Source organism: Nothobranchius furzeri, chromosome 2, assembly GCF_043380555.1.
Source record: "Nothobranchius furzeri strain GRZ-AD chromosome 2, NfurGRZ-RIMD1, whole genome shotgun sequence".
Lineage (NCBI taxonomy): Eukaryota > Metazoa > Chordata > Actinopteri > Cyprinodontiformes > Nothobranchiidae > Nothobranchius > Nothobranchius furzeri.
In genome coordinates this window covers 8,140,816-8,156,064 of record NC_091742.1, presented here as the reverse complement: position 1 = coordinate 8,156,064, position 15,249 = coordinate 8,140,816, and positions in this window count along the sequence as shown.

Genomic DNA, 15,249 nt, shown 5'->3' with positions numbered 1-15,249 from the left:
TGATTTTCAATTTCTGTGACCACCACTGACATTATGTTATTTTTCTTTTACCAGCTTTTATTTTGTTATACAATTTTGTGTAATTATTCTCTCTTTGTGTCTCAAATGATCACTGTATGCTGTCCTCATGCATGTCATGCACCCTAACCCTAACCAACCAAGTTCACTATAGATTTTCTTTTAACACATGTGCAGTGGTCACTAGTATAAATGCTTTGCCAGTCGATCTCTGTGGGAAAAAAGCTCTGGTGCTCCTGTTTCAGGAACTAGAAGAGAGCCGGAGGAGAGGTGAGCTTCAAACCACAGGTTTTGGAGTCTTATTTCCTGATTTTTGGACCTCTAAATGGCTAACAGCATTGCAACTCTACCACTGGCTCAGTTTGCTCTGCAACATAGATGTTTAAATCACTACAAATAACACAAGCATGAAGGAGTTCTGCTATGTTGTGGAGTTGCTAATGTTAACAGTTGGCTTCTACTAGCAGAGGCACGCTCTGCTTTCTCTTGGGTGTCAAATCAACAACAGCCTTCCCCGTCGCAAGCCAAGATGCGTGAGTCCATGAATGCTAATTATTCTATGCGACCTAGATCTGACCTGCTTTTCTAATCCAAGAGTTTTCCAAATCTATTTTCCATCATAGGTTACTCAGGAAATAGGGGTAGAAGAATATTTTCACCTTCAACCTGCATTCAAGAAAAACTGGTTTCTTAGTGAACTTGGGCCCTGTCCACACGTAGCCGGGGATCTGCCAAAACGTGGATATTTTTCTACGTTTTGGCCTGTCATCCACACGAAAACTGAGTTTTTTCACACGAAAACGGATCTTTTAAAAACTCCGGCCAAAGTGAAGATCTGCGTTTTCTCCGTTTTGGGTGTCTGCGTGTGGACAGACAAAACCGGAGTTTTAAGGTCCGCAACGTCACTTTCCGCGACAAAAAATTCTGACATCACGCGTGCGACCTGTGTTTACACTCGCCGGCATCATGGATGCCCTCAGAGCTGCGCTCGCTTTATCAATTGTCCAAGCGCTTTTTGCTTGTTTGTTTTTGCAAGCGGAATTACTGCTCCTTGCGGAAGACCACAGACGAAGGACGAGGTTAAGAACGGGGGAAGTACTGCCGCCTACAGGTCTGGCATGTCCTTAACAACGTATTTATCCGGGTACGTGTGGACAGAGTTTTCTTTTAAAACGAGGTGCTGTGGATGCAAGTTTTTGGAGGGGCGGATATTCGTTTTTACAAAAACCTGGCTACGTGTGGACTAGGCCTTAGTCTTTAATCAGGAAATCAGTAAAGTTAAAGTATTCTGTCTAACTGGGTGTATTTCTGCAAGATAAACAAACAAGACTTATTTTATAATTAAAGCCATTAGAGAAATGGTATCGGTGTTCTTGGAGGTGATGTCGCTATAGTTGAGTATTTTTGGGCTGAACTCATCCTGATGCATTCTGTAAGCTAGTTTTGGATGTGCCCATTTCCTCAGAAAAACCAGATCTGCAGGTTATCAATAGAAATAAATATTTGTTTTAGCTCTAAACGCTTTTTAGACCCTCAAACCTGCTCATTTGAACTTTTAACCTTTAATTATAGCAGGAAACATAGAAACACAAAACAATGTCTATAAAATCCATTACAATGTAAATTTTACCCAAAGTATCAGCATTTATGATCAGATTTGTTTATGGATGCATCCCACTTACTAAAATAGCATGTAGGTCCCTCAAAACTAAAAGAAAAGCAAATGTTAATTGGCATTTCTCATTCCACTGTCAGTAAGTCCATCAGAAAAGCAGACTATCTGGGTCAAATAGACCAAAAGACACAACAGGATTGTGTGTGCAATTTAGGATTTTGCACCTCAATTTAACAAAGTCCTCAAAAATGAACATTTTACCTCATTTTGTGCTGCCAAGTTAAATACGTCCCTCTGTGCTAGTGTAATTTATCTGCATCTAAATTGCACGTGCATGTAAAACGACAACTCATCAATGTTTATGCGAATTACCGCCATGACCAAAAGCATCCAGTTCTCAAAGACTGCACTGTTTGTAACATTATTTTTGGTCTCGTCAGAGCTGATGTAATTACATTTAAAGAAAAAGAAAGCAAAAACAAGGAAGGCATCAAGAATATATTTTTATGTTTAATTTGTTGAGGCTGACAGCATGTTTATGTTGAACAGCTGCAATTAAACTCAAATTGCTCACATCTGCTGAAATTGATTGCTGCAGCACATGATTGGTGTTTTGTGAATCTAATGCTGAAAAATTAAAGATAGTGGCTGCAAATGAACAAAAATAAAAGTGCATCTGGGCCCAAGTTTGATAATTGTAACTACAACAAATCTGTTTTCCCAGGTAGAGATGATGATCTGACGTCTGAAATATGGTCAAACAAGTCTAGCATGTCATATATTATATATCACATCGTAAGGATTTCATGCAATTTTACATCTCGATGAAGGTAAACCGTTATTAAACGATTAGAAAACATATCAAACTTTCCCATAATTTTGCTACATAATTCAAGCACAAACAATAACCAGCTATTTTAACTATCTGAACCATGTCAGCTGCGCTAGTTTCTCTTTAATCAGCTCCAATTTAGGTTATTTAGACAAAGATTTACTGGACAGAGATTTATTGCATGTTCTTTTATGCTGGAACAGAACAAACAGCAGCTACAACAAAAACAAAGTCAGATTCCCAGGCAGAGCCCTTTGTTTTTATATCAGTCTTTCTTTATTGGAGCCCATGCATGTTAGTAAAAGTCCAAATTAGAGCTGAATTTACATTCATTCTGTGAAACAGCAGTAAAGCCAGTGACAGAAAATTGCACTTGCCTCTTTAAAGTTTAATTTGAAAAGGCTGAGACGTTGTTCAGATGGGTTTCCATGACAGAAACAAGCTTGAAGAAACACACGTGAGGTCCGAAACTCGCCCATATTTGGACACAGCAACTGGGACAATGGTTTCTCTGCGTGTGAGGGAGGCGTGAATGTAAATCTGCCTCCACAGGAATGTGGTGGCCAAGATTTCCATTGATCTCTTACGGACAAACATGACATCTGTAAAAAATGTATTGCGGATGAAGTAGAAAATGTCCTTTTTTATTCTTTTGCACAACATTAATGTTGGATTTGCTGAATCAAACATTTCTTTATGCTGTTTATTTAGAAATTAGACACTGTCTGACACAGCCGACCTATGACCTGCTGTCATCTCTGTCCACCCATCTACTCTCCAAATACTGTATCAGCAGCATAGCGGGACATTAGTTGTGATCATGCATCCGCCGCTGAAGGGGGTCTCTGGTTATGCAATCGGGCTCCAGTGCTGCTCACTGTTCTGTGAGCTGAAACTTCTGCACTCAAGTGACCTGAAGAGGAGTTTCAAGAGGATCAAAGATAGGCGTCTCATTTTCTTGGAAAGTTTTTTTTTTAAATGAGCAAGAAATATTCTATATTCATAGACATAAGGAAAAGCTGCATTTGTCACCAGGAAATTACACTTTTATTACCTTTCTTTCACACTGAACCACTTCGGTGTTACTAGGAGTGGGATTGTTTTGCATTAATCATGTGCAGATAACAGAGGATTTTAAAATAACCCTTCTGTGGAAATGCAGTAAGCCGCTTGAACTCTGAATAGAAAGAATATCAGAAGGCCTACCTGTGTCAGACGTTGTCTTTGTGGTGTCTATGTTGATTGTTTCAGTCTTTTAAGACTGTGAAACAGCCCTTTAGCGTTCTGGTCAACCAAATGGTAGAGTACATTTCGAAGCCCTATATCTCACTAAGCTTTTCACTGAAATGAACCTACCTTATTGAGCCTTCTCTACCAGATTTACATTTGTAATACCCAAAACGTCCACTATGGGGTGCTGTCTCTTATAATGGTTGACCTCTTTAGGACCATTGTTCACAGGAAGTTAGCAATGAGTTGAACATGCTACATGAAGAGAGCTCTTTTTGCCCAGAAATTCAAAGGTAGGCAAACTTTGTCAACATTGTACAATGCCAAAGGGGTTACTGAACATTATCTAGTGATATGAAAAAAAAAATACAAAAATAAACAAATGTTATGAGATTGAAATTATTTTTTCAAAACATGTGTTACCATATGGTTGATTTGTCCATTTATAATAGTCGCGCTGACACAAAGCTAATATTGTTGAAAATGACTTTTGGCTGTAAATTACATTGTTTGAATATAATAGCAGAGGTGTGGACTCAAGTCACATGACTTGGACTCGAGTCATTATTTTAATGACTTCTGACTTGACTTGATAAAATCTATAAAGACTTACGACTTGACTCGGACTTGAACACCAGTGACTTGCGACTTGCATCTGTTGACTTGATGATGACTTGAGCATATTTGATATTTTAGCACAAAGTGGCACGACATGGACAAAAATCATAAATCATTCTTCGTTCTGGGTTTGATCTTGTCCTGATAAATGCAGCAGCGCTTTGTTTATAATTAATTTCAGTTGCACGTTCTGCTTGTTTGAGCAAATAAATTAAGGTTTAAGAAGCTTTATTTCTGCCTTGGCCCCCAAAATGCCTTGAAACGGCCCTGGGAGTGTGACTGAGTTTTGAAGGTGATCTGAATTGTATCAGATGTATAAATGTTACATGTGTATAACTTGTTGCTTTATACAGGTAAAAACGTGTAGTGGAGATAAATCTACCTACATTTGACTTTGTTTTCTTGTTTTTATTTGTTTTTATTTTCCTGTCCTATCTGTCTCTCATCTTCCTGCATCTCCTCTAAATTCTCCAGAAAAACTGCTGCCTGGATTCTTATTTTTTCACCTCATCAGAAACTTTCGAGCAGATCAAATGGATCTCCTGAATGCAAAGCGGAGAGCGCGTTTCAATGCTGCGTCAGTGAGGTGAAATCACCGCAGCACAAGATGAGCGGAGCGCGTCAGGAGCGATTAACAGACAGAGTACCAGAGGATATAAACAGATATGATCGATCATGTGTTAATAATAATGTTTTGTTGCGCCACCCTGAGAATGTATCGTGCGTCGGACGTAGCGGGCGCACCAACGATCAGCGCTCTGCATCTTCTCCGCTCCACAGAACCCCGCTACGCTGAGAGTCCATAAATATTGTAATATAGACAGAAACTGGATCTTTCCCTGAAAGATATCTAGCCCCTCACAACTCGGTCCCTGCTCCTGGATGAAAAACCGGACATTTTGATCAATGTAGGAAACCCCCCCGGAGGCCCCGGACAAAGAGTGAAAAGTGGACATGTCTGGGGGAAGGAGGACGTATGGTCACCCTAGCAGCTAACCAACCATAGATAACTTCTTTGGATATAAAAAAAACATCAGAGTGATATCAGATATCAGCGCGATTGCTACAATTAGTTGACTTACATTTAAACTTCAACTTTGCCCCGAAGTAGCTCCCGGCTTCTGATCCGCCATCCTTTTGAAAATACTGTGCTGCATTCTGGGAAATTTTTGACCAAGGCCAGGTTACAAGGCAACTTCCGTGTATGCTTGCTCAGCTAGCTAAACGACTAACAAATAGAGAACAGATGCTTCGGTAGAACATGAACACTGGAACACGCATTGGCGTTCCCTGATGACGTATCTCCTAGGCAACCGGGTCGGGACCAAGACATCAAGGTGAGGTTCCTTGGCATTGAGAAACACCCTAGCAGTTAGCTTTTTCAGTTCATCGACTGTCAATAAAAAGCACAAGAAGAAGAAGAATGTTGATATTTTGTTGGTATTATGGCAGAGCCTTGAAGCAAAAGTAGAAGTAATTTCTTTGGAAGTTTCACAAAGAGATAAAATCAGAGTGAACAACAAAGCAGCCTAGACTCATTTCAGTGAGGTGAAGAAGGCTACTAAATCACGGACTGATAGTGACCTGGAATTGTTGCTACTGGTCTTGTGAGTAATATTCGTTTTTGCCCAACAGTGTGAATCTTTTTACTTTGTGGTTATTTAGTATTTGTTCATGTTAGTGTTAGCTGTTTGTCAGTGTTAGCTCATTTTCTCAGATGCTCTCCACCACCTTTGCACCAAAACCATAAATTTTCAGCCTTTGTCACAAAAAAGCCATTTTAATAAAAAGAATGAGATTTGTTTAATGGATAAATTCAATTTCTTTATTCTTCTTGAGACATGTTCTCTGTAAAAGTCCTAAAATCTCTGCTTTCCAAAAGGTAATTTCAGTTTGGCTTTTAATGGTTTTATTGCTATTTGCAGAGCTGACATTTATGTCACCCTTTGCTCATTTGCACCTTTCCACAAACCAATCCTCAATAGTCCAAAACAAACAGAAACAAAACCCAGGGCACAAGAGCTGTCATTACAGATCAGCATCACGAGAACTCACTCTGTCGTTTTTATGATTACAACTTTTTAAAGTCAGATTTCTGTCAAAGTTTGACTTTTACTTATTTATTTTTTTCATTTTGAAATGTTTCAAGGTAATTTCCTAATGGAGCCACAACAAGATCACAGGGTTTCTGATTGTGTGCATCAGCCTGATAACTATTAGCAGATCATCTGTCTCTGCTCAGGATCTGATCCTGAACCTGCCGTGTCTGTGATTTTACAGACGCATCAGCTCATATCTGGGCTGGTTATCTAACAACAAAGGAGTTTCACAACCAACCAGGCTGTGCAGGATACAAAAAGAGCCTGGCAAATTTCCCTGCTTGTCCTCTTGGAGGACACCTAATCACATGTGACACACGGACACCTCTGCAAATTTTACATTAATCCATGTCGAAGTCTGAAACATTTCTAAGGCTCTCAGCATTTCTTACCAGAAAAACGACGAGACTGATTAAAACAGTGCCACGGCTGTGGAGGGAATACTTTTTAGCAATAAATCACCTTGAGTGGGAAGGAGGAAATGTGCACCCAAATGTTGGTGCGTTGACATGTGCTGCAGAGTGGAGCTCAGAGCAGGTGTCAGCGTGGCTCCTGCCTCCACCACTTGTCACATTTTTGTTGTTCGTGCACAACATGCATGCATATTTCATAGTGAGGTGTTACTTCTGCAACCTGCACACTGTCCGCTTTCTCCCCGAATCTCTCATTATTTAAATAATTCTACCTAGTTCTGATGAAACGTGGAGAGAAAATGACACAATGTGAACTGAAACTCACACAATGAACTTTATTTACCCCCATTTTCTCTGTCAAAACGAAAATTTCAAGGTTGATAAACTATGACAAAGACTCCCTGAGGCACCATACTGATGTAACATAGGGTGTTGCTTTTCTAACATTGACTCTATGCATGATAATGTATAGAAACAGCAGTGACATGGCTAATAATTAGCTTTGAGGGACATCAAAATGATTAAAAACCAAATAGCATCTTTTTTTGGGGGGGTGGGGGGTCTTCCCTCTTGAGTCTGCTGATGTAGACGCTCTCTGTTTCTTTTTTTAGATACTATATCTGTTATCTCTCCTTTGATTGCTCTCCACAGTGCCGCTTTATCAAATCAACCTGGCAAACTTCCCCATTAGTCACATCTTACTTAAAAGATCACACAGACCAACTGATTATTCACCACCAGAAACCTCAATCAGCAGAGGTCTCACACGGACCTCCATGTTCGCCCAAAGGTGAAATGCAGGTGATAATGGTGTTGAATGGTTCTTCGTGAGTCTGTACGTCTGCACTGGAAGGATTTTTAATAAAACTTTCAGAAACTAAATAAACTGACTGAACTTGGCAGGGCCGCTGCTAGGCTTTTGGAGGCCCTAAGCTTGATTGGCCAGGGAGGCCCCCCCAACAGAAATGCACCCAAAATGTATTTAATATCTTGTCATTTATTTTAAAATTGGAATTAAACAAATGAAATACAAAGGTTATATTACATTCTTTATAGCTCAAGGCAAAATCAAAATAACACCAACAACAGCAGCAACATTTTTTCAGGCTGACGCTGATGGTGGCGCGTCTTTTCCTTCTCCGTTTATCTGCGGGCAGCAGAGGACGTTGTCGCCCTCTGCTGCCCGCTCTCCCCTCTCCGACGATGCAGTCCCATGCGTCACCCTGTGCGAGTTTTTCATGGAAGACCTAGAGCAAAAAGCCATAGCCACTGCCCCCCCAAACTGCAAAATAAAACTATGGAAACGCTACGTAGACGACATACTGGAAATCATACCAAAAGGACAAACAGAAACACTAACACAACACTTAAATGACATTGATGACACAGGCAACATAAAGTTCACTTATGAGTCAGAAACAGAAGGCAGTATAGCATTTATGGACATGAAAATCACCAGGCAGACCGACGGGACCCTAAACATAAACACATACAGGAAACCAACACACACAGACCAATATCTATTATGTACATCAGAACACCCTACCATACACAAAATGTCAGTAATCAGAAAATTAAATCACCGAACAATTATAATAACGGAAGAAAGAGACCGTAAACAAGAGCACAAACACATACAATACGCTTTAAAGACCTGCGGATACCTGACATGGGCAATAAACAAAGGAAAACAACAACAGAAAGAAAAAAAACAACCAAAGCAAAGAACCAGAAACCCAGAGAGACAAGAACCAAAACCAGTGATAACCCTACCATACATCAGAGGCATAACAGAAAAAATATGAGCAACAATGAAAAAACACAACATAAACACACCAACAAAACCATACACAACAGTTAGAAACAGACTAGTGCACCCAAAAGACAAGATACCAGCTGGACTTAAATGTGGAGTTGTTTACGAAATCCCACGCAAACTCTGCAATAAAACACACGTAGGAGAAACCGGACGCCAACTCACCACACGAACAATAGAACATAGAAAGGAGTGTGAGAAAGAGGCAAGTCGAAAACACACAAGAGCAGCAAAAGAAGAAGCAGAAAGTACAATAAAGAAGTCAGCCGTAACAGATCACTGCACAAGAGAAAACCATGTAATGGACTGGGACAACACAAGGATCATAAACATCGAACAACAGAAATACAAAAGATGGATAAAAGAAGCTATCGAGATAAGGAGACGTGGATGTGGGACCATGAACAGGGACGATGGCGTTTACACGTTGGACCGCGCATGGGACTGCATCGTCGGAGAGGGGAGAGCGGCCAGCAGAGGGCGACAACGTCCTCTGCTGCCCGCGGATAAATGGAGAAGGAAGTGACGTGCCACCATCAGCGTCAGCTCTGAGGAAGTCTGCAGCCGCAGACGAAACGTAGCAAAAAAACAGGTAACGAAAACGTTTCTGTGATTTAAAAAGGAAACGACAGCATGGAATTATTAATCTATCAGTCCAAAGTTTTACATTTGACATATTTTATGATTCATCATTTTGTTAACACTATAGGACTGTCAGAAAGTAACATTTTTGACCCCTGCCAGTGCAGCACATAATGATAAATTGATAATGATAATGGTTTTGGCAAAGATGGCGCCCATGACCGGCTGCGTGTCTGCTCAGCTCCCAACCTTTTTTGTTTTTCTATTGTATTCTTGTATTTTTTCCATATGCAGTGCCGATTCTCTGCTGGTGTATGATCGGGACTTCCTGCTCTCGATCCGCTCTAGAATGGATGATTTTCAGAACTCTAATGCGGGACACCTTTTTCCACCGCCGCTGGAGACTGACGCGAACCCAGCTGCAGAGCCTGTGTTGCTCCACGCTTTCCCACCGCCGCTGGAGACTGACGTTAGCCCAGCTTCCGGGCTTGTGCTGCCCGTCGGTTTGCCGCTGCCCCGGAGACCGTGGAAAAAGAAGCGGGGGAAACGAGGCGGCTTCTTTGTTCAGCTCCGAAGGATCCGGCGTGGCGAAGCCATATCGGAGCGCTGCTCCGTGACTGTGATGTCCCGGATCCATCGGCATCTCAATCGAGTCGAGCTGATCTCGCTGCTACCTGGAGGACATGGAGCTGAATGTTACATGGATGTGTCTGAGGTGTGGATGACCGGCCAGTTGGGAGCTCACGGAGCTGAGAGCTGCGCGAGTGCGTGGGATGTGGGGATGATTCTCCAGCTGGGAGCTCACGGAGCCAAGCGCTGTATAAAGATGACCTAAAAAGGGCTGATAATTTGTCAGAGCTTTTTTGAATCATACAGAAGTAAACATAGCAGACATACTTGTTTAATTAGCAGTGTTTAGTTAATAACAAGGTTTCTGTGAACCACAAAACATACTGGAGAACAATGGGTTGTTTGCTGACAGACAGCTGATGAGCTACAAGGAAACAGCCAACAACAACATGGTAAAAAGACCTTTGAAAGATGAGTAATATTTATAGAACATTGAATTTATGACTCACTTCATCCAATAATTAGATTTTCTGACTGACATGTCTCCAAAGCTCAACTAAGATGTGGACAGTAAGTCAGTTAGCTGACGTTACTAGAGCTAGTCTCTGCTAAGTGGCACTGGAATATTTACAAGCCTCAACACAGAAGCTCAGACTCCAACTAATACACCTGCCAGGCTGCCCAGGTAGCTAATAAAGACAAACTTACCAGCAAGGGATGTATGGGCATCATCTCTCTGTTTTCTTTTCTCAGCTCCAGATTCGTGTTGTCTCATCATCGGTATGAGTTTTTTTCATTCAAGATGGCCATTACATGTAATCAACAATAGCCAGATGTTAGGTTAGAACTGTATGTTTAGTTAACTCACGTGTAATCTGAGCTCTGCACACCACAAGAAATTTTAATGAAATATCTCACAAACCATTTAACGTGTATTTTAATGCACTTTTTAGAAAATCGACAGCTGTCTACGACTTTTTAAAACACAAAACCAGCAATTAAAGTAACAAGAAATAGATTTTAAACCTTAAGCCAGAGCTTTAACATTGAGCTCAGTGATTGTTCAGTTAGAAACTTGACCTGTGTTTTATTTGACACCACTCTGGAGCCCTCTGCTGGCCAAAAAACACACTTAATAATTTTTTTTGGAGTGGCTAGGTGCTCTGTAGGGGTGCTCTTTACCTGCTTTGTGGCTATTAGCTGTTATGCTACCAGTTAGCATTTTCAATTTGCCAATAGTCAATAAAAAGCAGAAGAAGAAGAAAAAGAAAGTTTGCTTTTTCTGTGCACATCATGGTGGGGCCTGGAAGTAAAATTAAGCGAGTGATGTCTTTGGAGGTGAAACAAAGAGCTAAAACCAGAGTGAACAACGGTGCAGCCTACGCTAGTTTGAGGGAGCTGTAGGAGGCCACAAAGTCACGTACTTATGGTGACCTGACTTTGTTGCTACTGTCCAACAGAAGTTTGACTTTGTGGTTTATTGTAGCATTAGTCGGCTCACGTTAGTGTTAGCTCGTTGTTAGCAGTACAGCAGGGTTGTTTGTGACTGTTGTAATTCCACTTTAAACCAGTAGGGCAGAGGAGCAAGAAACTGCTCAGTGTTACTTTAATTTATCATTTGAGAGACAGAGTATAATTTTGGTGTGGAGTAGCTGAGATGCATTGTGTTCAAATACCTTCTTTTGTTGAATTATTTGATGTTTTAACGCTGCTCTACAATGCTTCATTTTTTCCTTTTCTTGACTATATTAATATAAAAAGGCCTTATTGCACCATCAGCTCTGTATTCATCACTGCTGATTTAAGGTTTAAACTTTTATTTGAATTTATAATGGTCAGCAACATACCAATGTGTACGATTCTGCACACCCCATCATCTCCATCTGTTGTAATTAGAGGAACATCCCAGCAAGAACAAACATCATGATTAGCCACAAATGTGGGGTCACGTCAAAGCAGCAAGCAGAAAGCTTTTGGAGAAGATGGGGTGGTTCAGGGTGAGGGGCAAGGGGAGGGATGACTGTACCAGACTCAGCAGCGAACGGAGCCGTAAGTCACAGTTATGTAACACCACTAATGTCAGACCGTCACGTAAGATGAGACTCCGGTCAGCATCCCTGTTGCTGGATGTCATTTTCCTTCAATGTAAATTAACGTTCTCACATCACAGCTGATTTTTGATGGGAACGCAGGCCCCTCCAAACCAATGTTACCACCTGTTTCAGGAGGGAAAATATAGATAATTTCTTCTGATTTCAGTGACAAAAACATTGCATCATGCTGAAAAAGGCAATAAAATAAAATAAAAATAAAATAAATAGATGGATGGATGGATGGATGGATAGATAGACTAATCACTCATTTTTTATTAATTTTTGCTAATGTTATGTCACCAAATAAGATGGGAAATTGCCGCTGCAAAAAACTAATTATATAAGTTATAATAAAAAACACTAACGTGATCCATCCATCCATCCATTTTCTGAACCCGCTCGTCCACGTAGGGTAGCGGTCAATGGGCAATCAGGCGGGGTTCACCCTGGACAGAGTGGTAAATGGTAAATGGCCTGTATTTGATATAGCGCATTCTAGAGTTATGGAACCCCCCAAGGCGCTTTACAACACAATCAGCCATTCACCCATTCACACACTGGTAGTGATGAGCTACGATGTAGCCACAGCTACCCTGGGGTGCACTGACAGAGGCGAGGCTGCCGAGCACTGGCGTCACCGGTCCCTCTGACCACCACCAGCAGGCAGGGTGGGTTAAGTGTCTTGCCCAAGGACACAACGATAGCAACACACTGAGCTGGGCTCGAACCTGCAACCTTCCGATTACGGGTCGAGCACTTAACTCCTGTGCCAGTCCATCGCAGGGCAACACAGAAACACACAGGACAAACAATCATGCACACACACTCACACCTAAAAACAATTTAGACAGACCAATCAACCTGACAGTCATGTTTTTGGACTGTGGGAGGAAGCCGGAGCACCCACTAAAGTGATATTTTAGTGATTTTGGCCTTTAAGTAAAAACATTTGGAGCATTACAGAAACTTGATAACAGGCTAAAGAGGCAGACTTAAGAAAAGAAAGAAAGAAAATGATCTTTTATATGGCGCCTCTCAAGATAAAAATCACAAGGCGCTTCTAAAAAAAATTAAAGTATAAAAAAGATTTAAAAAATTATTCAAAATATGTTTAAAATTAGAGAAAAAATAGAAATTGTAATTAAAAAAATAATAATGTAAGGAAGAGGAAGCAGATAAAGAAGGAAGAGTTGAGGCCCCAGCACAGAACCTTGTGGAACACCATGGGTGGGGGATGTGGTGGAGGACCGAAACTTTGAGACGTCCACAGAGAAGGAATGCTCAGACAGATAAGAGAATAATTACTCCAGAGCAGATCCTGATAGGCCTACCCAGTGTTAGCCTAATCAGCAGCAGGTGATGGTCAACTGTGTCAAAGGCTGCAGTCAGGTCCAGCAGGACCAGAACAGACCAGTGCCCTGAATCACTGAGTCAGAAAGTCATTAGAGACCCTAAGAAGAGCTTAAGGAGATGAAGATCTGATTTAAATATGTTTGTTTTAAATGCATTTCAGTCACAGCTCACATGGAACGTACAAGAAAGGTCTTCTTGACTGAACTTAAAAGCAGTTTAGGAACATTATCCTAACTAATAATGTTAATAATATAATACGGGGCAGCAGTAGCTCAGGTGGTAGAGCGGGTTGCCTCATGATCGGAGGGTCATGGGTTCGATTCCAGCTCCCGCCAGGGTTATCCTGCTGTTGTGTCCTTGGGCAAGACACTTCACCCAACTTGCCTGTGTTAGTGGTGGTCAGAGGGGCCGATGGCGCCAAATGGCAGCCTCGCCTCTGTCAGACCTCCCCAGGGTGGCTGTGGCTACAAGTAGCTTACCATCACTAGCAGTGTGTGAATGTGAGAGTGTGTGAAAGCGTCTTTGGGTGTCTTGAAAAGCGCTATATAAGTTCAGTGCATTATTATTATTATTATTATGTTATTATTATTATTAATGTAATTACTAGTGTTGGGTAATTTTTATATTACTCCCATATTATCTCAAAGAAAGTTCAGAGCACACACAGAGGGATTAGATAGATAATTTGGTAAATTGCAATCCTGCCAACAACAAACAACAACAAATACTTTGCAAAGGGTGAGAGAAATCAAATACACACCAGAGACGGAGGTCAGTTTGCTCTCACACCGAGCCGAAACTGTGGAGCGAATTTATTTGCAAGAACACACACACACACACACCAAAGAGATAAACACCCATAAATTCCTCAAAAAACCCCTTTGCCTCAGGAATCCACAGAAGACAAAAGGGATTCTTCAGATAATAGATTGAGTCTCTTGGTCTGGCAGGACGGCATTCCTGCAAAAGAGACTCCCAGTCTGGCCGGTCTGGCCTCCATATAATAGAACAAAAGTACCTGAAGCAGACAGGAGTTCCTGCAAACATTTAAATGTAAATAAGGGTGAGGTAACTCTGTTTGACAATCCATTTTTACCTATCAACTAGGAGGTGTAATTAAACAAGTTTGCAAAAGTTCTTCAAACTAAAATAAGTTTTAATTCTGATTTTGATATTTTCCTTCATCAGAGATAATTGGTTTCTTATTCGTTTCTGTACTCTACCACTGGCTTGCATCATGGATGGAGGGGCTTCTGCCATTGCTAATGCTAAGGGTTAGCTACTAACTGAAGCATCCACTGCTGATTCCCGGATGTTAAACCAAGAACAGCCTTCCCCGTTGTGAATCAGTATGGGCGAGTCCATAAATGTTAAGTGACAGTGTGACATAGATCTGTCAGGAATTTCAAATCGTAGTGTTTCACCAAGGGGTGGATTAGCCACTTCCCGGTGGGCTGTTGCCCAAAGTGACAGTGAAGCTCAAAAAAACTTGATTTACTTAATCATATGTTTTTAATAAAAGGTAAATGCAAAATGTAAGTTTTGTTTAATGGTGTTTTAAATCCTGGTGTTTGGATTGTTTTGTTGTTAAACTATTATAGCAGGAGCTTAACACTAACCTAAAATAAGCTGAGATCTTTCTTCAGCCAGCTTGTATTTGAATCTCTGTCATGAAATAATAATCGGGAAAAACAGTCCGAAAAACTCAGTTAACATTTATATTTTGAGGATAGACGATTGCAAAACCTGTCATGTTCATTTTCTCAACTGTCATTAGGAAAGGAAGGGATTTATTTTAGAAACAGTGATTTTTCTTACATGTAAGAATGCTGGCACAGCCTCAGTCTGGGTATGAAACCATAAAAATAACATATTTAAGCAGCTCACTCTCAGGTGCTGCTGCTCCATTCACTCTGACACCGACTGAGAAAATCACCCTGCAGCAACTCCTCAAAAGTTTCTAAAGCTGGCAAAAGATAAACAGGAAGGAAAAAAATGCTTGTTTGGTCG